Source organism: Falco naumanni, chromosome 10 (assembly GCF_017639655.2).
Source record: "Falco naumanni isolate bFalNau1 chromosome 10, bFalNau1.pat, whole genome shotgun sequence".
Classification (NCBI taxonomy): domain Eukaryota; kingdom Metazoa; phylum Chordata; class Aves; order Falconiformes; family Falconidae; genus Falco; species Falco naumanni.
In genome coordinates this window covers 37016169-37041724 of record NC_054063.1, presented here as the reverse complement: position 1 = coordinate 37041724, position 25556 = coordinate 37016169, and the positions used below count along the sequence as shown (strand labels likewise).

Genomic DNA, 25556 nt, shown 5'->3' with positions numbered 1-25556 from the left:
TCCATGTGCCTGAGAGGGCTGCATCCGTCCCCTGCAGGAGCCTCCTTCTCTGGCTTGCTGGAGAGGGTCAAGCATCTGCATGCTCCTCTTGCCTACCTAGCCCACAGGAAGTCAGGGACCTTGCAGACCGCCACATGTAGCTGAACTCATGGAAAAGGTTAACAGGGGAGAGCAGAAAGCAAACCACGGTGAGGGGCAGCCCCACAGATCCCATTGCACCTACACCTGGTGGGTGCAGGTGCCTCCTGGGGCTGCTTGCCTCTTGGCTCATGGCTGGCCCGGTCACACTGGTCTCTGCCCCACAGTCCCAGCAGGAGCCTGGATGCTCCTGTGCTCTAGCATTGCTCCAGCTGCTGCCCAGCATCACAGCCATCACCTGGAGCACACTGTCACAGCTCTCCCTGCCCCCAGACATGCCTGTAACAGAGTCCTCCATCACCCTCTGCCTCAGGCCTGTGGGGCCATGCCAGCACCCCATATCAGCTCACCTGTGCACCCCAGACAGCCCCCCGTATCCCCTACCCTGCCAGCAGTACCTCTCCTCCTTTGTTTCCGCTTGGCACCCAGGCTCTCTTTTTGCCTCACAGGGCAACAGCATCCCGAGAGAGGGGAAGCCCACAGCTTTCCAGCACCCACAGGCTCCTCTTGCCTTTTGCCCCAAGGAAACCCCACGGAGCAGCACCATGACCCTGCGGGGCCCAGAGCACTCACAGTCTGGACACTCTCTCCAAGGTGTCTCGTCTGCCAGGATGCTGCTGTCATTCATGAGAGGGAGGATGTTGGTGGTCCATGCGCTGGCTGCGGGGTGGGCAGAGCCAGGCTGTAGCTCTGTGACCGTGCTCACCAGGCTCCTTGGGCTGTGGAAGGTAAAGACAAATGTGAGTTCAGAAAGGCATGGATTAACCCCAGCCCTTTCCCCATCATGAAAGAGTCCTCCCCCCATCTTCCCCCACCCCATGTCCCTTCAGGCCCACCCAGTGAGGGAGGGGTCCATCAGAGATGGATGCTCCTGCTTCACAGTACCCAGATCCCAGATGTATCACCACATGTCAGGTTCAGCACACACCCATAGCCAGCATCTCCCCCAGGCACTCCTCTCCACCAGCCCTCCCCGGCTCTATGTGCGCCCCTGCCTTCTCTGGGAACACTCTGAGTGAGGATGACCCAGAGGACACCCATCAGGACTGGGAGAGCCCTCACACGGAGCCAGCTGTGCAGAGAGCAGTGGTCTCAGCTCCTCAGTCCCTCAGCAGAGCCAGAGGCAGAGGCAAAGAAGGAACTTGACAGGGATACCAGTCCACCCCTGGCTTCTCCAGCCCTGCTCCAAGCATGGCCATGGACTCATGAGCTCATCAGGAACAACCATGAGTCCACCATGAATGGGTGACAGTCACACTTCTGAGGTCAAATCCTCAGATGTCACCTGAACCCCTGCTAGGGTCTTGTCAAAATGGCCAGCACCATTTCCCTGACACCAGGGTCCCCATGGCTGTCACAGAAAACACTGGGCTCCAGCTTAACAAGGGTGTCCAGGAAGGTCAACAGACACCATCCAGCATGGTAAGAAAATCTTCCTGCTCTGAGGCAAACCTTTTGCCTTATGACTGCTGGTGTACTTGGGACATCACACAGCTGCTCTCAGAAGCTTGGAGGAGAAACAGGGCTCAAGCCATGAAAACAGTCAGATGTGCCACCAAGCTAAAGAACAGGGCACCTTCCCACTGCTTTCGGTCAGCCTGGCTCACCGCACCAGTGACATGCACATCTGTCCCCCCCATGCACTTTGAAAAGAGCAGCTTACACTCTGATCAGATTAAAGGAAGAAAACTGCATTGCAATAAATCCAGGGAGGGAACTGGCTGCCTGGGCTTTAATCTGAGGGGAGTCTTCAAGATAAGGGCATTAAGAATGGGGATAATACAGCCTTGGTGCAGGAATGGTCTGAGCTGGTCCCCAGCCTGGGAAGCAGCACAGCACAGCTGGCTGTGGCATGCCCGGACACCTGAGAGCAGCTCAGCACCCCTCAAACATGACCTGTCCTTCTGTGCCTGCAGCCCCCTCAGTGCAGGAGATGGGGGAGCTCTGAGGGAAACATATAGGGGACAGAAGGCAGCTCCAAATGTTCATATTTCCTGTCAGGAGCCTGAAATCCAAGCGGGAACAAGGACAGCACAGTCCCAATCAGGAGACCTTGGAGCAGGGTGGAATCTCTCCCCATAGTCTTTCCTTCCAGTAAGGGGATCTGCACGTCCCAGCTCCGACTGCACTTCAGCACCAAGCTGAATTCCCTCTGGGAATTCCTTCTTCTGCCTGCTGATTGTGGGGCCAGAGGCAACGTGCTCTCTGCAGAGTTCTGCTCCTCCTTCAGAAGCATTTCTGAGAGACATCACCACCTGGATCTCCAGCCCCAGCCCATGCTCCATGGATGGCACCGGAGCTTGACAGCTGCTGCAGCAAAGCAGACACAAGTTGCTTCCTCTCCAGCTTGATACTCTGAGAAAGCCAGGCACTTTTTCTTCCTCATGTCCCATAATCCCCACACCAGCACCAGGGGAGAGGAAGGCAGTTAGAACTGTTGACCTGCATCCTCTGGTGAAGGCTCCTTGTCATAAGTGGGGACCGACATCAGAGGGGCAGCTCCTGGTGCAGGTTCTCATGCACTCAGCTCGTGAATATGGACCCTGCCCATGAGATCCAAGAGCATTAGGTTTCTGCCCGAAGCCATCCCAGCCTAGTCAGATTCTGCCCCAGCCAATCCCAGCACAGCTGGACTCTGCCTCAGCCAATCGCAATCCAGCTGGACTTTGCCCATGCAAACCGAGGGCATTAGGTTTCTGCCCCAAGCCATCCCAGCCTAATTGGAATCTCCCCCAGTCAATCCCAGCACAGCTGGACTTTGCCTCAGCCAATCCCAATACAGCTGGACTTTTAACATCCAGACCAATGGCATTAGGTTTCAGCCGCAAGCCATCCCAGCCTAATCGGACTCTGCCTCAGCCAATCCCAGCACAGCTGGACTCTACCCATGCAAACCGAGGGCATTAGGATTCTACCCCAAGCCATCCCAGCCCAGTTGGATTCTGCCTCAGCCAATCCCAGCCCAGCCGGACTCTGCCCCAGACAATACCAGCACAGATGGACTTTGCCCATGCAAACCAAGGGCATTAGGTTTCTGCCCCAAGCCATCCCAGCCTAGTCGGATTCTGCCCCAGCCAATCCCAGCCCAGCCGGACTCTGCCCCAGCCAATACCAGCACAGATGGACTTTGCCCATGCAAACCAAGGGCATTAGGTTTCTGCCCCAAGCCATCCCAGCCTAGTCGGGTTCTGCCCCAGCCAATCCCAGCCCAGCCGGACTCTGCCCCAGCCAATCCCAGCACAACTGGACTTTGCCCATGCAAACTGAGGGCATTAGGTTTCTGCCCCAAGCCATCCCAGCCTAGTCGGGTTCTGCCCCAGCCAATCCCAGCACAGCTGGACTTTGCCCATGCAAACTGAGGGCATTAGGTTTCTGCCCCAAGCCATCCCAGCCTAGTCGGGTTCTGCCCCAGCCAATCCCAGCACAACTGGACTTTGCCCATGCAAACCGAGGGCATTAGGTTTCTGCCCCAAGCCATCCCAGCCTAGTCGGGTTCTGCCCCAGCCAATCCCAGCCCAGCCGGACTCTGCCCCAGCCAATCCCAGCACAACTGGACTTTGCCCATGCAAACCGAGGGCATTAGGTTTCTGCCCCAAGCCATCCCAGCCTAGTCGGGTTCTGCCCCAGCCAATCCCAGCCCAGCCGGACTCTGCCCCAGCCAATCCCAACCCAGCTGGACTTTGCCCATGCAAACTGAGGGCATTAGGTTTCTGCCCCAAGCCATCCCAGCCTAGTCGGATTCTGCCCCAGCCAATCCCAGCCCAGCCGGACTCTGCCTTAGCCAACCCCAGCACAGCTGGACTTTGCCTCAGCCAATCGCAATACAGCTGGACTTTGTCCATGCAAACCAAGGGCAGTAGGTTTCTGCCCCAAGCCATCCCAGCCTAGTCAGATTCTGCCCCAGCCAATACCAGACCAGCTGGACTCTGCCTCAGCCAATCCCAGACCAGCTGGACTTTGCCTCAGCCAATCCCAATACAGCTGTCCTTTGCCCATGCAAACCAAGGGCATTAGGTTTCTGCCCCAAGCCATCCCAGCCTAGTCGGATTCTGCCCCAAGCCATCCCAGCCTAGTTGGATTCTGCCCCAGCCAATCCCAGACCAGCTGGACTTTGCCCATGCAAACCGAGGGCATTAGGTTTCTGCCCCAAGCCATCCCAGCCTAGTCGGATTTTGACACAGCCAATCCCAGCACAGCTGGACTCTGCCTCAGGCAATCCCAGCACAGCTGGACTCTGCCCATGCGAACAGAGGGCATTAGGTTTCTGCCCCAAGCCATCCCAGCCTAGTCAGATTCTGCCCCAGCCAATCCCAGCACAGCTGGACTTTGCCCATGCGAACCGAGGGCATTAGGTTTCTGCCCCAAGCCATCCCAGCCTAGTCGGGTTCTGCCCCAGCCAATCCCAGCACAGCTGGACTTTGCCTCAGCCAATCCCAATACAGCTGGACTTTTAACATCCAGACCAAGGGCATTAGGTTTCAGCCGCAAGCCATCCCAGCCTAATCGGACTCTGCCTCAGCCAATCCCAGCACAGCTGGACTCTACCCATGCAAACCAAGGGCATTAGGATTCTACCTCAAGCCATCCCAGCCTAGTTGGATTCTGCCTCAGCCAATCCCAGCCCAGCCGGACTCCGCCTAAGCCAATCCCAGCCCAGCTGGACTTTGCCCATGCAAACCGAGGGCATTAGGTTTCTGCCCCAAGCCATCCCAGCCTAATTGGAATCTGCCCCAGTCAATCCCAGCACAGCTGGACTTTGCCTCAGCCAATCCCAATACAGCTGGACTTTTAACATCCAGACCAATGGCATTAGGTTTCAGCCGCAAGCCATCCCAGCCTAATCGGACTCTGCCTCAGCCAATCCCAGCGCAGCTGGACTCTACCCATGCAAACCAAGGGCATTAGGTTTCTGCCCCAAGCCATCCCAGCCTAGTCGGATTCTGCCCCAGCCAATCCCAGCCCAGCTGGACTTTGCCCATGCAAACCAAGGGCATTAGGTTTCTGCCCCAAGCCATCCCAGCCTAGTCGGATTCTGCCCCAGCCAATCCCAGCCCAGCCGGACTCTGCCCCAGCCAATCCCAGCACAACTGGACTTTGCCCATGCAAACCGAGGGCATTAGGTTTCTGCCCCAAGCCATCCCAGCCTAGTCGGGTTCTGCCCCAGCCAATCCCAGCACAGCTGGACTTTGCCCATGCAAACTGAGGGCATTAGGTTTCTGCCCCAAGCCATCCCAGCCTAGTCGGATTCTGCCCCAGCCAATCCCAGCCCAGCCGGACTCTGCCCCAGCCAATCCCAGCACAACTGGACTTTGCCCATGCAAACCGAGGGCATTAGGTTTCTGCCCCAAGCCATCCCAGCCCAGCCGGACTCTGCCCCAGCCAATCCCAACCCAGCTGGACTTTGCCCATGCAAACTGAGGGCATTAGGTTTCTGCCCCAAGCCATCCCAGCCTAGTCGGATTCTGCCCCAGCCAATCCCAGCCCAGCCGGACTCTGCCTTAGCCAACCCCAGCACAGCTGGACTTTGCCTCAGCCAATCGCAATACAGCTGGACTTTGTCCATGCAAACCAAGGGCAGTAGGTTTCTGCCCCAAGCCATCCCAGCCTAGTCGGATTCTGCCCCAGCCAATCCCAGACCAGCTGGACTCTGCCTCAGCCAATCCCAGACCAGCTGGACTTTGCCTCAGCCAATCCCAATACAGCTGTCCTTTGCCCATGCAAACCAAGGGCATGAGGTTTCTGCCCCAAGCCATCCCAGCCTAGTCGGATTCTGCCCCAAGCCATCCCAGACTAGTTGGATTCTGCCCCAGCCAATCCCAGCCCAGCTGGACTTTGCCCATGCAAACCGAGGGCATTAGGTGTCTGCCCCAAGCCATCCCAGCCTAGTCGGATTTTGACACAGCCAATCCCAGACCAGCTGGACTCTGCCTCAGGCAATCCCAGCACAGCTGGACTCTGCCCATGCGAACAGAGGGCATTAGGTTTCTGCCCCAAGCCATCCCAGCCTAGTCAGATTCTGCCCCAGCCAATCCCAGCACAGCTGGACTTTGCCCATGCGAACCGAGGGCATTAGGTTTCTGCCCCAAGCCATCCCAGCCTAGTCGGGTTCTGCCCCAGCCAATCCCAGCACAGCTGGACTCTACCCATGCAAACCAAGGGCATTAGGATTCTACCCCAAGCCATCCCAGCCTAGTTGGATTCTGCCTCAGCCAATCCCAGCCCAGCCGGACTCCGCCTCAGCCAATCCCAGCCCAGCTGGACTTTGCCCATGCAAACCGAGGGCATTAGGTTTCTGCCCCAAGCCATCCCAGCCTAATTGGAATCTGCCCCAGTCAATCCCAGCACAGCTGGACTTTGCCTCAGCCAATCGCAATACAGCTGGACTTTTAACATCCAGACCAATGGCATTAGGTTTCAGCCGCAAGCCATCCCAGCCTAATCGGACTCTGCCTCAGCCAATCCCAGCACAGCTGGACTCTACCCATGCAAACCGAGGGCATTAGGATTCTACCCCAAGCCATCCCAGCCCAGTTGGATTCTGCCTCAGCCAATCCCAGCCCAGCCGGACTCTGCCTCAGCCAATCCCAGCACAGCTGGACTTTGCCCATGCAAACAGAGGGCATTAGGTTTCTGCCCCAAGCCATCCCAGCCTAGTCGGATTCTGCCCCAGCCAATCCCAGCCCAGCTGGACTTTGCCCATGCAAACCAAGGGCATTAGGTTTCTGCCCCAAGCCATCCCAGCCTAGTCGGATTCTGCCCCAGCCAATCCCAGCCCAGCCGGACTCTGCCCCAGCCAATCCCAGCACAGCTGGACTTTGCCCATGCAAACCGAGGGCATTAGGTTTCTGCCCCAAGCCATCCCAGCCTAGTCGGGTTCTGCCCCAGCCAATCCCAACCCAGCTGGACTTTGCCCATGCAAACTGAGGGCATTAGGTTTCTGCCCCAAGCCATCCCAGCCTAGTCGGATTCTGCCCCAGCCAATCCCAGCCCAGCCGGACTCTGCCTTAGCCAACCCCAGCACAGCTGGACTTTGCCTCAGCCAATCGCAATACAGCTGGACTTTGTCCATGCAAACCAAGGGCATTAGGTTTCTGCCCCAAGCCATCCCAGCCTAGTCGGATTCTGCCCCAAGCCATCCCAGACTAGTTGGATTCTGCCCCAGCCAATCCCAGCCCAGCTGGACTTTGCCCATGCAAACCAAGGGCATTAGGTTTCTGCCCCAAGCCATCCCAGCCTAGTCAGATTCTGCCCCAGCCAATCCCAGCACAGCTGGACTTTGCCCATGCGAACCGAGGGCATTAGGTTTCTGCCCCAAGCCATCCCAGCCTAGTCGGATTCTGCCCCAGCCAATCCCAGCACAGCTGGACTTTGCCTCAGCCAATCGCAATACAGCTGGACTTTTAACATCCAGACCAAGGGCATTAGGTTTCAGCCGCAAGCCATCCCAGCCTAATCGGACTCTGCCTCAGCCAATCCCAGCACAGCTGGACTCTACCCATGCAAACCAAGGGCATTAGGATTCTACCCCAAGCCATCCCAGCCCAGTTGGATTCTGCCTCAGCCAATCCCAGCCCAGCCGGACTCTGCCTCAGCCAATCCAAGCCCAGCTGGACTTTGCCCATGCAAACCAAGGGCATTAGGTTTCTGCCCCAAGCCATCCCAGCCTAGTCGGATTCTGTCCCAGCTACTCCCAGCCCAGCCGGACTCTGCCCCAGCCAATCCCAGCACAGATGGACTTTGCCCATGCAAACCGAGGGCATTAGGTTTCTGCCCCAAGCCATCCCAGCCTAGTCGGGTTCTGCCCCAGCCAATCCCAACCCAGCTGGACTTTGCCCATGCAAACTGAGGGCATTAGGTTTCTGCCCCAAGCCATCCCAGCCTAGTCGGATTCTGCCCCAGCCAATCCCAGCCCAGCCGGACTCTGCCTTAGCCAACCCCAGCACAGCTGGACTTTGCCTCAGCCAATCGCAATACAGCTGGACTTTGTCCATGCAAACCAAGGGCAGTAGGTTTCTGCCCCAAGCCATCCCAGCCTAGTCGGGTTCTGCCCCAGCCAATCCCAGCACAGCTGGACTTTGCCCATGCAAACTGAGGGCATTAGGTTTCTGCCCCAAGCCATCCCAGCCTAGTCGGATTCTGCCCCAGCCAATCCCAGCCCAGCCGGACTCTGCCCCAGCCAATCCCAGCACAGCTGGACTTTGCCCATGCAAACCGAGGGCATTAGGTTTCTGCCCCAAGCCATCCCAGCCTAGTTGGAATCTCCCCCAGTCAATCCCAGCACAGCTGGACTTTGCCTCAGCCAATCCCAATACAGCTGGACTTTTAACATCCAGACCAAGGGCATTAGGTTTCAGCCGCAAGCCATCCCAGCCTAATCGGACTCTGCCTCAGCCAATCCCAGCACAGCTGGACTCTACCCATGCAAACCGAGGGCATTAGGATTCTACCTCAAGCCATCCCAGCCTAGTTGGATTCTGCCTCAGCCAATCCCAGCCCAGCCGGACTCCGCCTCAGCCAATCCCAGCCCAGCTGGACTTTGCCCATGCAAACCGAGGGCATTAGGTTTCTGCCCCAAGCCATCCCAGCCTAATTGGAATCTGCCCCAGTCAATCCCAGCACAGCTGGACTTTGCCTCAGCCAATCCCAATACAGCTGGACTTTTAACATCCAGACCAATGGCATTAGGTTTCAGCCGCAAGCCATCCCAGCCTAATCGGACTCTGCCTCAGCCAATCCCAGCACAGCTGGACTCTACCCATGCAAACCGAGGGCATTAGGATTCTACCCCAAGCCATCCCAGCCCAGTTGGATTCTGCCTCAGCCAATCCCAGCCCAGCCAGACTCTGCCTCAGCCAATCCCAGCACAGCTAGACTTTGCCCATGCAAACCAAGGGCATTAGGTTTCTGCCCCAAGCCATCCCAGCCTAGTCGGATTCTGCCCCAGCCAATCCCAGCCCAGCTGGACTTTGCCCATGCAAACCAAGGGCATTAGGTTTCTGCCCCAAGCCATCCCAGCCTAGTCGGATTCTGCCCCAGCCAATCCCAGCCCAGCCGGACTCTGCCCCAGCCAATCCCAGCACAACTGGACTTTGCCCATGCAAACCGAGGGCATTAGGTTTCTGCCCCAAGCCATCCCAGCCTAGTCGGGTTCTGCCCCAGCCAATCCCAGCACAGCTGGACTTTGCCCATGCAAACTGAGGGCATTAGGTTTCTGCCCCAAGCCATCCCAGCCTAGTCGGATTCTGCCCCAGCCAATCCCAGCCCAGCTGGACTCTGCCCCAGCCAATCCCAGCACAACTGGACTTTGCCCATGCAAACCGAGGGCATTAGGTTTCTGCCCCAAGCCATCCCAGCCCAGCCGGACTCTGCCCCAGCCAATCCCAACCCAGCTGGACTTTGCCCATGCAAACTGAGGGCATTAGGTTTCTGCCCCAAGCCATCCCAGCCTAGTCGGATTCTGCCCCAGCCAATCCCAGCCCAGCCGGACTCTGCCTTAGCCAACCCCAGCACAGCTGGACTTTGCCTCAGCCAATCGCAATACAGCTGGACTTTGTCCATGCAAACCAAGGGCAGTAGGTTTCTGCCCCAAGCCATCCCAGCCTAGTCGGATTCTGCCCCAGCCAATCCCAGACCAGCTGGACTCTGCCTCAGCCAATCCCAGCACAGCTGGACTTTGCCTCAGCCAATCCCAATACAGCTGTCCTTTGCCCATGCAAACCAAGGGCATGAGGTTTCTGCCCCAAGCCATCCCAGCCTAGTCGGATTCTGCCCCAAGCCATCCCAGACTAGTTGGATTCTGCCCCAGCCAATCCCAGCCCAGCTGGACTTTGCCCATGCAAACCGAGGGCATTAGGTGTCTGCCCCAAGCCATCCCAGCCTAGTCGGGTTCTGCCCCAGCCAATCCCAGCACAGCTGGACTTTGCCTCATCCAATCCCAATACAGCTGGACTTTTAACATCCAGACCAAGGGCATTAGGTTTCAGCCGCAAGCCATCCCAGCCTAATCGGACTCTGCCTCAGCCAATCCCAGCACAGCTGGACTCTACCCATGCAAACCAAGGGCATTAGGATTCTACCCCAAGCCATCCCAGCCTAGTTGGATTCTGCCTCAGCCAATCCCAGCCCAGCCGGACTCCGCCTCAGCCAATCCCAGCCCAGCTGGACTTTGCCCATGCAAACCGAGGGCATTAGGTTTCTGCCCCAAGCCATCCCAGCCTAATTGGAATCTGCCCCAGTCAATCCCAGCACAGCTGGACTTTGCCTCAGCCAATCGCAATACAGCTGGACTTTTAACATCCAGACCAATGGCATTAGGTTTCAGCCGCAAGCCATCCCAGCCTAATCGGACTCTGCCTCAGCCAATCCCAGCACAGCTGGACTCTACCCATGCAAACCGAGGGCATTAGGATTCTACCCCAAGCCATCCCAGCCCAGTTGGATTCTGCCTCAGCCAATCCCAGCCCAGCCGGACTCTGCCTCAGCCAATCCCAGCACAGCTGGACTTTGCCCATGCAAACAGAGGGCATTAGGTTTCTGCCCCAAGCCATCCCAGCCTAGTCGGATTCTGCCCCAGCCAATCCCAGCACAGCTGGACTTTGCCCATGCAAACCAAGGGCATTAGGTTTCTGCCCCAAGCCATCCCAGCCTAGTCGGATTCTGCCCCAGCCAATCCCAGCCCAGCCGGACTCTGCCCCAGCCAATCCCAGCACAGATGGACTTTGCCCATGCAAACCGAGGGCATTAGGTTTCTGCCCCAAGCCATCCCAGCCTAGTCGGGTTCTGCCCCAGCCAATCCCAGCACAGCTGGACTTTGCCTCAGCCAATCCCAATACAGCTGGACTTTTAACATCCAGACCAAGGGCATTAGGTTTCAACCGCAAGCCATCCCAGCCTAATCGGACTCTGCCTCAGCCAATCCCAGCACAGCTGGACTTTGCCCATGCAAACCGAGGGCATTAGGTTTCTGCCCCAAGCCATCCCAGCCTAGTCGGGTTCTGCCCCAGCCAATCCCAACCCAGCTGGACTTTGCCCATGCAAACTGAGGGCATTAGGTTTCTGCCCCAAGCCATCCCAGCCTAGTCGGATTCTGCCCCAGCCAATCCCAGCCCAGCCGGACTCTGCCTTAGCCAACCCCAGCACAGCTGGACTTTGCCTCAGCCAATCGCAATACAGCTGGACTTTGTCCATGCAAACCAAGGGCAGTAGGTTTCTGCCCCAAGCCATCCCAGCCTAGTCAGATTCTGACACAGCCAATCCCAGCCCAGCCGGACTCTGCCTTAGCCAATCCCAGCACAGCTGGACTTTGCCTCAGCCAATCCCAATACAGCTGTCCTTTGCCCATGCAAACCAAGGGCATTAGGTTTCTGCCCCAAGCCATCCCAGCCTAGTCGGATTCTGCCCCAAGCCATCCCAGACTAGTTGGATTCTGCCCCAGCCAATCCCAGCCCAGCTGGACTTTGCCCATGCAAACCAAGGGCATTAGGTTTCTGCCCCAAGCCATCCCAGCCTAGTCAGATTCTGCCCCAGCCAATCCCAGCACAGCTGGACTTTGCCCATGCGAACCGAGGGCATTAGGTTTCTGCCCCAAGCCATCCCAGCCTAGTTGGAATCTCCCCCAGTCAATCCCAGCACAGCTGGACTTTGCCTCAGCCAATCGCAATACAGCTGGACTTTTAACATCCAGACCAAGGGCATTAGGTTTCAGCCGCAAGCCATCCCAGCCCAGCCGGACTCTGCCTCAGCCAATCCCAGCACAGCTGGACTCTACCCATGCAAACCAAGGGCATTAGGATTCTACCCCAAGCCATCCCAGCCCAGTTGGATTCTGCCTCAGCCAATCCCAGCCCAGCCGGACTCTGCCTCAGCCAATCCAAGCCCAGCTGGACTTTGCCCATGCAAACCAAGGGCATTAGGTTTCTGCCCCAAGCCATCCCAGCCTAGTCGGATTCTGCCCCAGCCACTCCCAGCCCAGCCGGACTCTGCCCCAGCCAATCCCAGCACAGATGGACTTTGCCCATGCAAACCGAGGGCATTAGGTTTCTGCCCCAAGCCATCCCAGCCTAGTCGGGTTCTGCCCCAGCCAATCCCAACCCAGCTGGACTTTGCCCATGCAAACTGAGGGCATTAGGTTTCTGCCCCAAGCCATCCCAGCCTAGTCGGATTCTGCCCCAGCCAATCCCAGCCCAGCCGGACTCTGCCTTAGCCAACCCCAGCACAGCTGGACTTTGCCTCAGCCAATCGCAATACAGCTGGACTTTGTCCATGCAAACCAAGGGCAGTAGGTTTCTGCCCCAAGCCATCCCAGCCTACTCAGATTCTGCCCCAGCCAATCCCAGACCAGCTGGACTCTGCCTCAGCCAATCCCAGACCAGCTGGACTTTGCCTCAGCCAATCCCAATACAGCTGGACTTTGCCCATGCAAACCAAGGGCATGACGTTTCTGCCCCAAGCCATCCCAGCCTAGTCGAATTCTGCCCCAAGCCATCCCAGACTAGTTGGATTCTGCCCCAGCCAATCCCAGCCCAGCTGGACTTTGCCCATGCAAACCGAGGGCATTAGGTTTCTGCCCCAAGCCATCCCAGCCTAGTCGGGTTCTGCCCCAGCCAATCCCAGCCCAGCTGGACTTTGCCCATGCAAACCAAGGGCATTAGGTTTCTGCCCCAAGCCATCCCAGCCTAATTGGATTCTGCCTCAGCCAATCCAAGCCCAGCTGGACTTTGCCCATGCAAACCAAGGGCATTAGGTTTCTGCCCCAAGCCATCCCAGCCTAGTCGGATTCTGCCCCAGCCAATCCCAGCCCAGCCGGACTCTGCCTCAGCCAATCCCAGCACAGATGGACTTTGCCCATGCAAACCGAGGGCATTAGGTTTCTGCCCCAAGCCATCCCAGCCTAGTCGGGTTCTGCCCCAGCCAATCCCAATCCAGCTGGACTTTGCCCAGGCGAACCGAGGGCATTAGGTTTCTGCCCCAAGACATCCCAGCCTAGTCGGATTCTGCCCCAGCCAATCCCAGTCCACCTGGACTTTGCCCATGCAAACCGAGGGCATTAGGTTTCTGCCGCAAGCCATCCCGGCCTAGCTGGATTCTGCCCCAGCCAATCCCAGCCCAGCTGGATTTTGCCCATGCAAACCAAGGGCATTAGGTTTCTGCCCCAAGCCATCCCAGCCTAGTTGGAATCTGGCCCAGCCAATCCCAGCACAGCTGGACTTTGCCCATGTGAACCAAGGGCATTAGGTTTCTGCCGCAAGCCATCCCAGCCTAGTCGGACTCAGCCTCAGCCAATCCCAGGCCAGCTGGACTTTGCCCATGCAAACCAAGGGCATTAGGTTTCTGCCCCAAGCCATCCAAGCCTAGTCGGATTCTGCCCCAGCCAATCCCAGCCCAGCCAGACTCTGCCTCACCCAATCCCAGCACAGCTGGACTCTGCCCATGCAAACCAAGGGCATTAGGTTTCTGCCCCAAGCCATCCAAGCCTAGTCAGATTCTGCCTCAGCCAATCCCAGCCCAGCTGGACTCTGCCCCAGGGAATCCCAGTACAGCTGTACTTTGCCTCAGCCAATCCCAGTCCACCTTGACTTTGCCCATGCAAACCGAGGGCATTAGGTTTCTGCCCCAAGCCATCCCAGCCTAGTTGGAATCTCCCTCAGCCAATTCCAGCACAGCTGGACTCTTCCTCAGCCAATCCCAGTCCAGCTGGACTTTTAACATCCAAACCAAGGGCATTAGGTTTCTGCCCCAAGCCATCCCAGCCTAGTCGGATTCTGCCCCAGCCAATCCCAGCCCAGCTGGACTCTGCCTCAGCCAGTCGAAGCACAGTTGGACTCTGCCCATGCAAACCAGGGGCATTAGGTTTCTGCCCCAAGCCATCCAAGCCTAGTCAGATTCTGCCCCAGCCAATCCCAGCACAGCTGAACTCAGCCCATGCAATCCAAGGGCATTAGGTTTCTGCCCCAAGCCAATCCCAGCCCAGTTGAATTCTGCCCCAGCCAATCCCAGCACAGCTGGACTTTGCCCATGCAAACCAAGGGCATTAGGTTTCTGCCCCAAGCCATCCCAGCCTAGCGGATTCTGCCCCAGCCAATCCCAGCCCAGCCGGACTCTGCCTCAGCCAATCCCAGCACAGCTGAACTCTGCCCATGCAAACCAAGGGCATTAGGTTTCTGCCCCAAGCCATCCAAGCCTAGTCAGATTCTGCCCCAGCCAATCCCAGCACAGCTGGACTTTGCCTCAGCCAATCCCAATACAGCTGGACTTTTAACATGCGAACCGAGGGCATTAGGTTTCTGCCCCAAGCCATCCCAGCCTAGTCGGATTCTGACTCAGCCAATCCCAGCACAGCTGGACTCAGCCTCAGCCAATCGCAATCCAGCTGGACTTTGCCCATGCAAACCAAGGGCATTAGGTTTCTGCCCCAAGCCATCCCAGCCTAGTTGGATTCTGCCCCAGCCAATCCCAGCACAGCTGGACTCAGCCTCAGCCAATCGCAATCCAGCTGGACTTTGCCCATGCAAACCGAGGGCATTAGGTTTCTGCCCCAAGCCATCCCAGCTTAGTCGGATTCTGCCCCAGCCAATCCCAGCCCAGCCGGACTCTGCCCCAGCCAATCCCAGCACAGCTGGACTTTGCCCATGCAAACCGAGGGCATTAGGTTTCTGCCCCAAGCCATCCAAGCCTAGTCAGATTCTGCCTCAGCCAATCCCAGCCCAGCTGGACTCTGCCCCAGGGAATCCCAGTACAGCTGTACTTTGCCTCAGCCAATCCCAGTCCACCTTGACTTTGCCCATGCAAACCGAGGGCATTAGGTTTCTGCCCCAAGCCATCCCAGCCTAGTTGGAATCTCCCTCAGCCAATTCCAGCACAGCTGGACTCTTCCTCAGCCAATCCCAGTCCAGCTGGACTTTTAACATCCAAACCAAGGGCATTAGGTTTCTGCCCCAAGCCATCCCAGCCTAGTCGGATTCTGCCCCAGCCAATCCCAGCCCAGCTGGACTCTGCCTCAGCCAGTCGAAGCACAGTTGGACTCTGCCCATGCAAACCAGGGGCATTAGGTTTCTGCCCCAAGCCATCCAAGCCTAGTCAGATTCTGCCCCAGCCAATCCCAGCACAGCTGAACTCAGCCCATGCAATCCAAGGGCATTAGGTTTCTGCCCCAAGCCAATCCCAGCCCAGTTGAATTCTGCCCCAGCCAATCCCAGCACAGCTGGACTTTGCCCATGCAAACCAAGGGCATTAGGTTTCTGCCCCAAGCCATCCCAGCCTAGCGGATTCTGCCCCAGCCAATCCCAGCCCAGCCGGACTCTGCCTCAGCCAATCCCAGCACAGCTGAACTCTGCCCATGCAAACCAAGGGCATTAGGTTTCTGCCCCAAGCCATCCAAGCCTAGTCAGATTCTGCCCCAGCCAATCCCAGCACAGCTGGACTTTGCCTCAGCCAATCCCAATACAGCTGGACTTTTAACATGCGAACCGAGGGCATTAGGTTTCTGCCCCAAGCCATCCCAGCCTAGTCGGATTCTGACTCAGCCAATCCCAGCACAGCTGGACTCAGCCTCAGCCAATCGCAATCCAGCTGGACTTTGCCCATGCAAACCAAGGGCATTAGGTTTCTGCCCCAAGCCATCCCAGCCTAGTTGGATTCTGCCCCAGCCAATCCCAGCACAGCTGGACTCAGCCTCAGCCAATCGCAATCCAGCTGGACTTTGCCCATGCAAACCGAGGGCATTAGGTTTCTGCCCCAAGCCATCCCAGCTTAGTCGGATTCTGCCCCAGCCAATCCCAGCCCAGCCGGACTCTGCCCCAGCCAATCCCAGCACAGCTGGACTTTGCCCATGCAAACCGAGGGCATTAGGTTTCTGCCCCAAGCCATTCCAGCCTAGTCGGGTTCTGACACAGTCAATCCCAGCACAGCTGGACTCTGCCTCAGGCAATCCCAGCACAGCTGGACTCTGCCCATGCGAACAGAGGGCATTAGGTTTCTGCCCCAAGCCATCCCAGCCTAGTCAGATTCTGCCCCAGCCAATCCCAGCACAGCTGGACTTTGCCCATGCAAACCGAGGGCATTAGGTTTCTGCCCCAAGCCATCCCAGCCTAGTCGGGTTCTGCCCCAGCCAATCCCAGCACAGCTGGACTTTGCCTCAGCCAATCCCAATACAGCTGGACTTTTAACATCCAGACCAAGGGCATTAGGTTTCTGCCCCAAGCCATCCCAGCCTAATTGGATTCTGCCTCAGCCAATCCAAGCCCAGCTGGACTTTGCCCATGCAAACCAAGGGCATTAGGTTTCTGCCCCAAGCCATCCCAGCCTAGTCGGATTCTGCCCCAGCCAATCCCAGCCCAGCCGGACTCTGCCTCAGCCAATCCCAGCACAGATGGACTTTGCCCATGCAAACCGAGGGCATTAGGTTTCTGCCCCAAGCCATCCCAGCCTAGTCGGGTTCTGCCCCAGCCAATCCCAATCCAGCTGGACTTTGCCCAGGCGAACCGAGGGCATTAGGTTTCTGCCCCAAGACATCCCAGCCTAGTCGGATTCTGCCCCAGCCAATCCCAGCCCAGCTGGACTTTGCCCATGCAAACCGAGGGCATTAGGTTTCTGCCGCAAGCCATCCCGGCCTAGCTGGATTCTGCCCCAGCCAATCCCAGCCCAGCTGGATTTTGCCCATGCAAACCAAGGGCATTAGGTTTCTGCCCCAAGCCATCCCAGCCTAGTTGGAATCTGGCCCAGCCAATCCCAGCACAGCTGGACTTTGCCCATGTGAACCAAGGGCATTAGGTTTCTGCCGCAAGCCATCCCAGCCTAGTCGGACTCAGCCTCAGCCAATCCCAGGCCAGCTGGACTTTGCCCATGCAAACCAAGGGCATTAGGTTTCTGCCCCAAGCCATCCCAGCCTAGTCGGATTCTGCCCCAGCCAATCCCAGCCCAGCCAGACTCTGCCTCAGCCAATCCCAGCACAGCTGGACTCTGCCCATGCAAACCAAGGGCATTAGGTTTCTGCCCCAAGCCATCCAAGCCTAGTCAGATTCTGCCTCAGCCAATCCCAGCCCAGCTGGACTCTGCCCCAGGGAATCCCAGTACAGCTGTACTTTTGCCTCAGCCAATCCCAGTCCACCTTGACTTTGCCCATGCAAACCGAGGGCATTAGGTTTCTGCCCCAAGCCATCCCAGCCTAGTTGGAATCTCCCTCAGCCAATTCCAGCACAGCTGGACTCTTCCTCAGCCAATCCCAGTCCAGCTGGACTTTTAACATCCAAACCAAGGGCATTAGGTTTCTGCCCCAAGCCATCCCAGCCTAGTCGGATTCTGCCCCAGCCAATCCCAGCCCAGCTGGACTCTGCCTCAGCCAGTCGAAGCACAGTTGGACTCTGCCCATGCAAACCAGGGGCATTAGGTTTCTGCCCCAAGCCATCCAAGCCTAGTCAGATTCTGCCCCAGCCAATCCCAGCACAGCTGAACTCAGCCCATGCAATCCAAGGGCATTAGGTTTCTGCCCCAAGCCAATCCCAGCCCAGTTGAATTCTGCCCCAGCCAATCCCAGCACAGCTGGACTTTGCCCATGCAAACCAAGGGCATTAGGTTTCTGCCCCAAGCCATCCCAGCCTAGCGGATTCTGCCCCAGCCAATCCCAGCCCAGCCGGACTCTGCCTCAGCCAATCCCAGCACAGCTGGACTTTGCCTCAGCCAATCCCAATACAGCTGGACTTTGCCCATGCAAACCAAGGGCATGACGTTTCTGCCCCAAGCCATCCCAGCCTAGTTGGATTCTGCCCCAAGCCATCCCAGACTAGTTGGATTCTGCCCCAGCCAATCCCAGCCCAGCTGGACTTTGCCCATGCAAACCGAGGGCATTAGGTTTCTGCCCCAAGCCATCCCAGCCTAGTCGGATTCTGACACAGCCAATCCCAGCCCAGCCGGACTCTGCCTCAGGCAATCCCAGCACAGCTGGACTCTGCCCATGCGAACAGAGGGCATTAGGTTTCTGCCCCAAGCCATCCCAGCCTAGTCAGATTCTGCCCCAGCCAATCCCAGCACAGCTGGACTTTGCCCATGCGAACCGAGGGCATTAGGTTTCTGCCCCAAGCCATCCCAGCCTAGTCGGGTTCTGCCCCAGCCAATCCCAGCACAGCTGGACTTTGCCTCAGCCAATCCCAATACAGCTGGACTTTTAACATCCAGACCAAGGGCATTAGGTTTCAGCCGCAAGCCATCCCAGCCTAATAGGACTCTGCCTCAGCCAATCCCAGCACAGCTGGACTCTACCCATGCAAACCAAGGGCATTAGGATTCTTCCCCAAGCCATCCCAGCCTAGTTGGATTCTGCCTCAGCCAATCCCAGCCCAGCCGGACTCTGCCTCAGCCAATCCCAGCACAGCTGCACTTTGCCCATGCAAACCAAGGGCATTAGGATTCTGCCCCCAAGCCATCCCAGCCTAGTCGGATTCTGCCCCAGCCAATCCCAGCCCAGCCGGACTCTGCCCCAGCCAATACCAGCACAGATGGACTTTGCCCATGCAAACCAAGGGCATTAGGTTTCTGCCCCAAGCCATCCCAGCCTAATTGGATTCTGCCTCAGCCAATCCCAGCACAGATGGACTTTGCCCATGCAAACCGAGGGCATTAGTTTTCTGCCCCAAGCCATCCCGGCCTAGTCGGGTTCTGCCCCAGCCAATCCCAATCCAGCTGGACTTTGCCCAGGCGAACCGAGGGCATTAGGTTTCTGCCCCAAGACATCCCAGCCTAGTCGGATTCTGCCCCAGCCAATCCCAGTCCACCTGGACTTTGCCCATGCAAACCGAGGGCATTAGGTTTCTGCCGCAAGCCATCCCGGCCTAGCTGGATTCTGCCCCAGCCAATCCCAGCCCAGCTGGATTTTGCCCATGCAAACCAAGGGCATTAGGTTTCTGCCCCAAGCCATCCCAGCCTAGTTGGAATCTGGCCCAGCCAATCCCAGCACAGCTGGACTTTGCCCATGCGAACCAAGGGCATTAGGTTTCTGCCGCAAGCCATCCCAGCCTAGTCGGACTCAGCCTCAGCCAATCCCAGGCCAGCTGGACTTTGCCCATGCAAACCAAGGGCATTAGGTGTCTGCCCCAAGCCATCCCAGCCTAGTCGGATTCTGCCCCAGCCAATCCCAGCCCAGCCAGACTCTGCCTCAGCCAATCCCAGCACAGCTGGACTCTGCCCATGCAAACCAAGGGCATTAGGTTTCTGCCCCAAGCCATCCAAGCCTACTCAGATTCTGCCTCAGCCAATCCCAGCCCAGCCGGACTCTGCCTCAGCCAATCCCAGACCAGCTGGACTCTGCCCCAGGGAATCCCAGTACAGCTGTACTTTGCCTCAGCCAATCCCAGTCCACCTTGACTTTGCCCATGCAAACCAAGGGTATTAGGTTTCTGCCCCAAGCCATCCCAGCCTAGTTGGAATCTCCCTCAGCCAATTCCAGCACAGCTGGACTCTTCCTCAGCCAATCCCAGTCCAGCTGGACTTTTAACATCCAAACCAAGGGCATTAGGTTTCTGCCCCAAGCCATCCCAGCCTAGTCGGATTCTGCCCCAGCCAATCCCAGCCCAGCTGGACTCTGCCTCAGCCAGTCGAAGCACAGTTGGACTCTGCCCATGCAAACCAGGGGCATTAGGTTTCTGCCCCAAGCCATCCCAGCCTAGCGGATTCTGCCCCAGACAATCCCAGCACAGCTGGACTTTGCCTCAGCCAATCCCAATACAGCTGGACTTTTAACATGCGAACCGAGGGCATTAGGTTTCTGCCCCAAGCCATCCCAGCCTAGTCGGATTCTGACTCAGCCAATCCCAGCACAGCTGGACTCAGCCTCAGCCAATCGCAATCCAGCTGGACTTTGCCCATGCAAACCAAGGGCATTAGGTTTCTGCCCCAAGCCATCCCAGCCTAGTTGGATTCTGCCCCAGCCAATCCCAGCACAGCTGGACTCAGCCTCAGCCAATCACAGGCCAGCTGGACTTTGCCCATGCAAACCGAGGGCATTAAGTTTCTGCCCCAAGCCATCCCAGCTTAGTCGGATTCTGCCCCAGCCAATCCCAGCCCAGCCGGACTCTGCCCCAGCCAATCCCAATCCAGCTGGACTTTGCCCATGCAAACCGAGGGCATTAGGTTTCTGCCCCAAGCCATTCCAGCCTAGTCGGGTTCTGACACAGTCAATCCCAGCACAGCTGGACTCTGCCTCAGGCAATCCCAGCACAGCTGGACTCTGCCCATGCGAACAGAGGGCATTAGGTTTCTGCCCCAAGCCATCCCAGCCTAGTCAGATTCTGACCCAGCCAATCCCAGCACAGCTGGACTTTGCCCATGCGAACAGAGGGCATTAGGTTTCTGCCCCAAGCCATCCCAGCCTAGTTGGAATCTCCCCCAGTCAATCCCAGCACAGCTGGACTTTGCCTCAGCCAATCCCAATACAGCTGGACTTTTAACATCCAGACCAAGGGCATTAGGTTTCTGCCCCAAGCCATCCCAGCCTAATCGGACTCTGCCTCAGCCAATCCCAGCACAGCTGGACTCTACCCATGCAAACCAAGGGCATTAGGATTCTGCCCCTAGCCATCCCAGCCTAGTTGGATTCTGCCTCAGCCAATCCCAGCCCAGCCGGACTCTGCCTCAGCCAATCCAAGCCCAGCTGGACTTTGCCCATGCAAACCGAGGGCATTAGGTTTCTGCCGCAAGCCATCCCAGCCTATCGGGTTCTGCCCCAGCCAATCCCAATCCAGCTGGACTTTGCCCAGGCGAACCGAGGGCATTAGGTTTCTGCCCCAAGACATCCCAGCCTAGTCGGATTCTGCCCCAGCCAATCCCAGTCCACCTGGACTTTGTCCATGCAAACCAAGGGCATTAGGTTTCTGCCCCAAGCCATCCCAGCCTAGTTGGAATCTGGCCCAGCCAATCCCAGCACAGCTGGACTTTGCCCATGTGAACCAAGGGCATTAGGTTTCTGCCCCAAGCCATCCCAGCCTAGTCGGATTCTGACACAGCCAATCCCAGCCCAGCCAGACTCTGCCTCAGCCAATCCCAGCACAGCTGGACTCTGCCCATGCAAACCAAGGGCATTAGGTTTCTGCCCCAAGCCATCCCAGCCTAATCGGACTCTGGCTCAGCCAATCCCAGTCCACCTGGACTCTACCCATGCAAACCGAGGGCATTAGGATTCTACCCCAAGCCATCCCAGCCTAGTTGGATTCTGCCTCAGCCAATCCAAGCCCAGCTGGACTTTGCCCATGCAAACCAAGGGCATTAGGTTTCTGCCCCAAGCCATCCCAGCCTAGTCGGATTCTGCCCCAGCCAATCCCAGCCCAGCCGGACTCTGCCTCAGCCAATCCCAGCACAGCTGGACTTTGCCCATGCAAACCGAGGGCATTAGGTTTCTGCCCCAAGCCATCCCAGCCTAATCAGATTCTGCCTCAGCCAATCCCAGCCCAGCCGGACTCTGCCTCAGCCAATCCCAATACAGCTGGACTTTGCCTCAGCCAATCGCAATACAGCTGGACTTTGTCCATGCAAACCAAGGGCAGTAGGTTTCTGCCCCAAGCCATCCCAGCCTAGTCAGATTCTGCCCCAGCCAATCCCAGCCCAGCTGGACTTTGCCCATGCAAACCGAGGGCATTAGGTTTCTGCCCCAAGCCATCCCAGCCTAGTCGGATTCTGACACAGCCAATCCCAGCCCAGCCGGACTCTGCCTCAGGCAATCCCAGCACAGCTGGACTCTGCCCATGCGAACAGAGGGCATTAGGTTTCTGCCCCAAGCCATCCCAGCCTAGTCAGATTCTGCCCCAGCCAATCCCAGCACAGCTGGACTTTGCCCATGCGAACCGAGGGCATTAGGTTTCTGCCCCAAGCCATCCCAGCCTAGTCGGGTTCTGCCCCAGCCAATCCCAGCACAGCTGGACTTTGCCTCAGCCAATCCCAATACAGCTGGACTTTTAACATCCAGACCAAGGGCATTAGGTTTCAGCCGCAAGCCATCCCAGCCTAATAGGACTCTGCCTCAGCCAATCCCAGCACAGCTGGACTCTACCCATGCAAACCAAGGGCATTAGGATTCTACCCCAAGCCATCCCAGCCTAGTTGGATTCTGCCTCAGCCAATCCCAGCCCAGCCGGACTCTGCCTCAGCCAATCCCAGCACAGCTGCACTTTGCCCATGCAAACCAAGGGCATTAGGATTCTGCCCCAAGCCATCCCAGCCTAGTCGGATTCTGCCCCAGCCAATCCCAGCCCAGCCGGACTCTGCCCCAGCCAATACCAGCACAGATGGACTTTGCCCATGCAAACCGAGGGCATTAGGTTTCTGCCCCAAGCCATCCCAGCCTAATTGGATTCTGCCTCAGCCAATCCCAGCACAGATGGACTTTGCCCATGCAAACCGAGGGCATTAGTTTTCTGCCCCAAGCCATCCCGGCCTAGTCGGGTTCTGCCCCAGCCAATCCCAATCCAGCTGGACTTTGCCCAGGCGAACCGAGGGCATTAGGTTTCTGCCCCAAGACATCCCAGCCTAGTCGGATTCTGCCCCAGCCAATCCCAGTCCACCTGGACTTTGCCCATGCAAACCGAGGGCATTAGGTTTCTGCCGCAAGCCATCCCGGCCTAGCTGGATTCTGCCCCAGCCAATCCCAGCCCAGCTGGATTTTGCCCATGCAAACCAAGGGCATTAGGTTTCTGCCCCAAGCCATCCCAGCCTAGTTGGAATCTGGCCCAGCCAATCCCAGCACAGCTGGACTTTGCCCATGCGAACCAAGGGCATTAGGTTTCTGCCGCAAGCCATCCCAGCCTAGTCGGACTCAGCCTCAGCCAATCCCAGGCCAGCTGGACTTTGCCCATGCAAACCAAGGGCATTAGGTTTCTGCCCCAAGCCATCCAAGCCTAGTCGGATTCTGCCCCAGCCAATCCCAGCCCAGCCAGACTCTGCCTCAGCCAATCCCAGCACAGCTGGACTCTGCCCATGCAAACCAAGGGCATTAGGTTTCTGCCCCAAGCCATCCAAGCCTACTCAGATTCTGCCTCAGCCAATCCCAGCCCAGCCGGACTCTGCCTCAGCCAATCCCAGACCAGCTGGACTCTGCCCCAGGGAATCCCAGTACAGCTGTACTTTGCCTCAGCCAATCCCAGTCCACCTTGACTTTGCCCATGCAAACCAAGGGTATTAGGTTTCTGCCCCAAGCCATCCCAGCCTAGTTGGAATCTCCCTCAGCCAATTCCAGCACAGCTGGACTCTTCCTCAGCCAATCCCAGTCCAGCTGGACTTTTAACATCCAAACCAAGGGCATTAGGTTTCTGCCCCAAGCCATCCCAGCCTAGTCGGATTCTGCCCCAGCCAATCCCAGCACAGCTGGACTCTGCCTCAGCCAGTCGAAGCACAGTTGGACTCTGCCCATGCAAACCAGGGGCATTAGGTTTCTGCCCCAAGCCATCCCAGCCTAGCGGATTCTGCCCCAGACAATCCCAGCACAGCTGGACTTTGCCTCAGCCAATCCCAATACAGCTGGACTTTTAACATGCGAACCGAGGGCATTAGGTTTCTGCCCCAAGCCATCCCAGCCTAGTCGGATTCTGACTCAGCCAATCCCAGCACAGCTGGACTCAGCCTCAGCCAATCGCAATCCAGCTGGACTTTGCCCATGCAAACCAAGGGCATTAGGTTTCTGCCCCAAGCCATCCCAGCCTAGTTGGATTCTGCCCCAGCCAATCCCAGCACAGCTGGACTCAGCCCCAGCCAATCACAGGCCAGCTGGACTTTGCCCATGCAAACCGAGGGCATTAGGTTTCTGCCCCAAGCCATCCCAGCTTAGTCGGATTCTGCCCCAGCCAATCCCAGCCCAGCCGGACTCTGCCCCAGCCAATCCCAGCACAGCTGGACTTTGCCCATGCAAACCGAGGGCATTAGGTTTCTGCCCCAAGCCATTCCAGCCTAGTCGGGTTCTGACACAGTCAATCCCAGCACAGCTGGACTCTGCCTCAGGCAATCCCAGCACAGCTGGACTCTGCCCATGCGAACAGAGGGCATTAGGTTTCTGCCCCAAGCCATCCCAGCCTAGTCAGATTCTGACCCAGCCAATCCCAGCACAGCTGGACTTTGCCCATGCGAACAGAGGGCATTAGGTTTCTGCCCCAAGCCATCCCAGCCTAGTTGGAATCTCCCCCAGTCAATCCCAGCACAGCTGGACTTTGCCTCAGCCAATCCCAATACAGCTGGACTTTTAACATCCAGACCAAGGGCATTAGGTTTCTGCCCCAAGCCATCCCAGCCTAATCGGACTCTGCCTCAGCCAATCCCAGCACAGCTGGACTCTACCCATGCAAACCAAGGGCATTAGGATTCTGCCCCTAGCCATCCCAGCCTAGTTGGATTCTGCCTCAGCCAATCCCAGCCCAGCCGGACTCTGCCTCAGCCAATCCAAGCCCAGCTGGACTTTGCCCATGCAAACCGAGGGCATTAGGTTTCTGCCGCAAGCCATCCCAGCCTATCGGGTTCTGCCCCAGCCAATCCCAATCCAGCTGGACTTTGCCCAGGCGAACCGAGGGCATTAGGTTTCTGCCCCAAGACATCCCAGCCTAGTCGGATTCTGCCCCAGCCAATCCCAGTCCACCTGGACTTTGCCCATGCAAACCAAGGGCATTAGGTTTCTGCCCCAAGCCATCCCAGCCTAGTTGGAATCTGGCCCAGCCAATCCCAGCACAGCTGGACTTTGCCCATGTGAACCAAGGGCATTAGGTTTCTGCCCCAAGCCATCCAAGCCTAGTCGGATTCTGACACAGCCAATCCCAGCCCAGCCAGACTCTGCCTCAGCCAATCCCAGCACAGCTGGACTCTGCCCATGCAAACCAAGGGCATTAGGTTTCTGCCCCAAGCCATCCCAGCCTAATCGGACTCTGGCTCAGCCAATCCCAGTCCACCTGGACTCTACCCATGCAAACCGAGGGCATTAGGATTCTACCCCAAGCCATCCCAGCCTAGTTGGATTCTGCCTCAGCCAATCCAAGCCCAGCTGGACTTTGCCCATGCAAACCAAGGGCATTAGGTTTCTGCCCCAAGCCATCCCAGCCTAGTCGGATTCTGCCCCAGCCAATCCCAGCCCAGCCGGACTCTGCCTCAGCCAATCCCAGCACAGCTGGACTTTGCCCATGCAAACCGAGGGCATTAGGTTTCTGCCCCAAGCCATCCCAGCCTAATCAGATTCTGCCTCAGCCAATCCCAGCCCAGCCGGACTCTGCCTCAGCCAATCCCAGCACAGCTGGACTTTGCCTCAGCCAATCCCAATACAGCTGGACTTTGCCCATGCAAACCAAGGGCATGAGGTTTCTGCCCCAAGCCATCCAAGCCTAGTCGGATTCTGCCCCAAGCCATCCCAGACTAGTTGCATTCTGCCCCAGCCAATCCCAGCACAGCTGGACTTTGCCCATGCAAAC

At 57.6% G+C, this 25556-nt stretch overlaps 1 protein-coding gene across 3 annotated transcripts in view; it reads right to left on the bottom strand.

Moving 5' to 3' along the window:
• DLGAP4 (DLG associated protein 4) overlaps positions 1 to 25556 on the bottom strand; it is a 207111-nt gene that overhangs the window by 128505 nt on the left and 53050 nt on the right. For all 3 annotated transcript variants that reach the window (XM_040607891.1, XM_040607888.1, XM_040607889.1), the window contains exon 2: positions 712 to 857. The gene's annotated coding sequence lies outside the window, so the exon portion shown is untranslated. The remainder of the gene's footprint in view (positions 1 to 711; positions 858 to 25556) is intronic.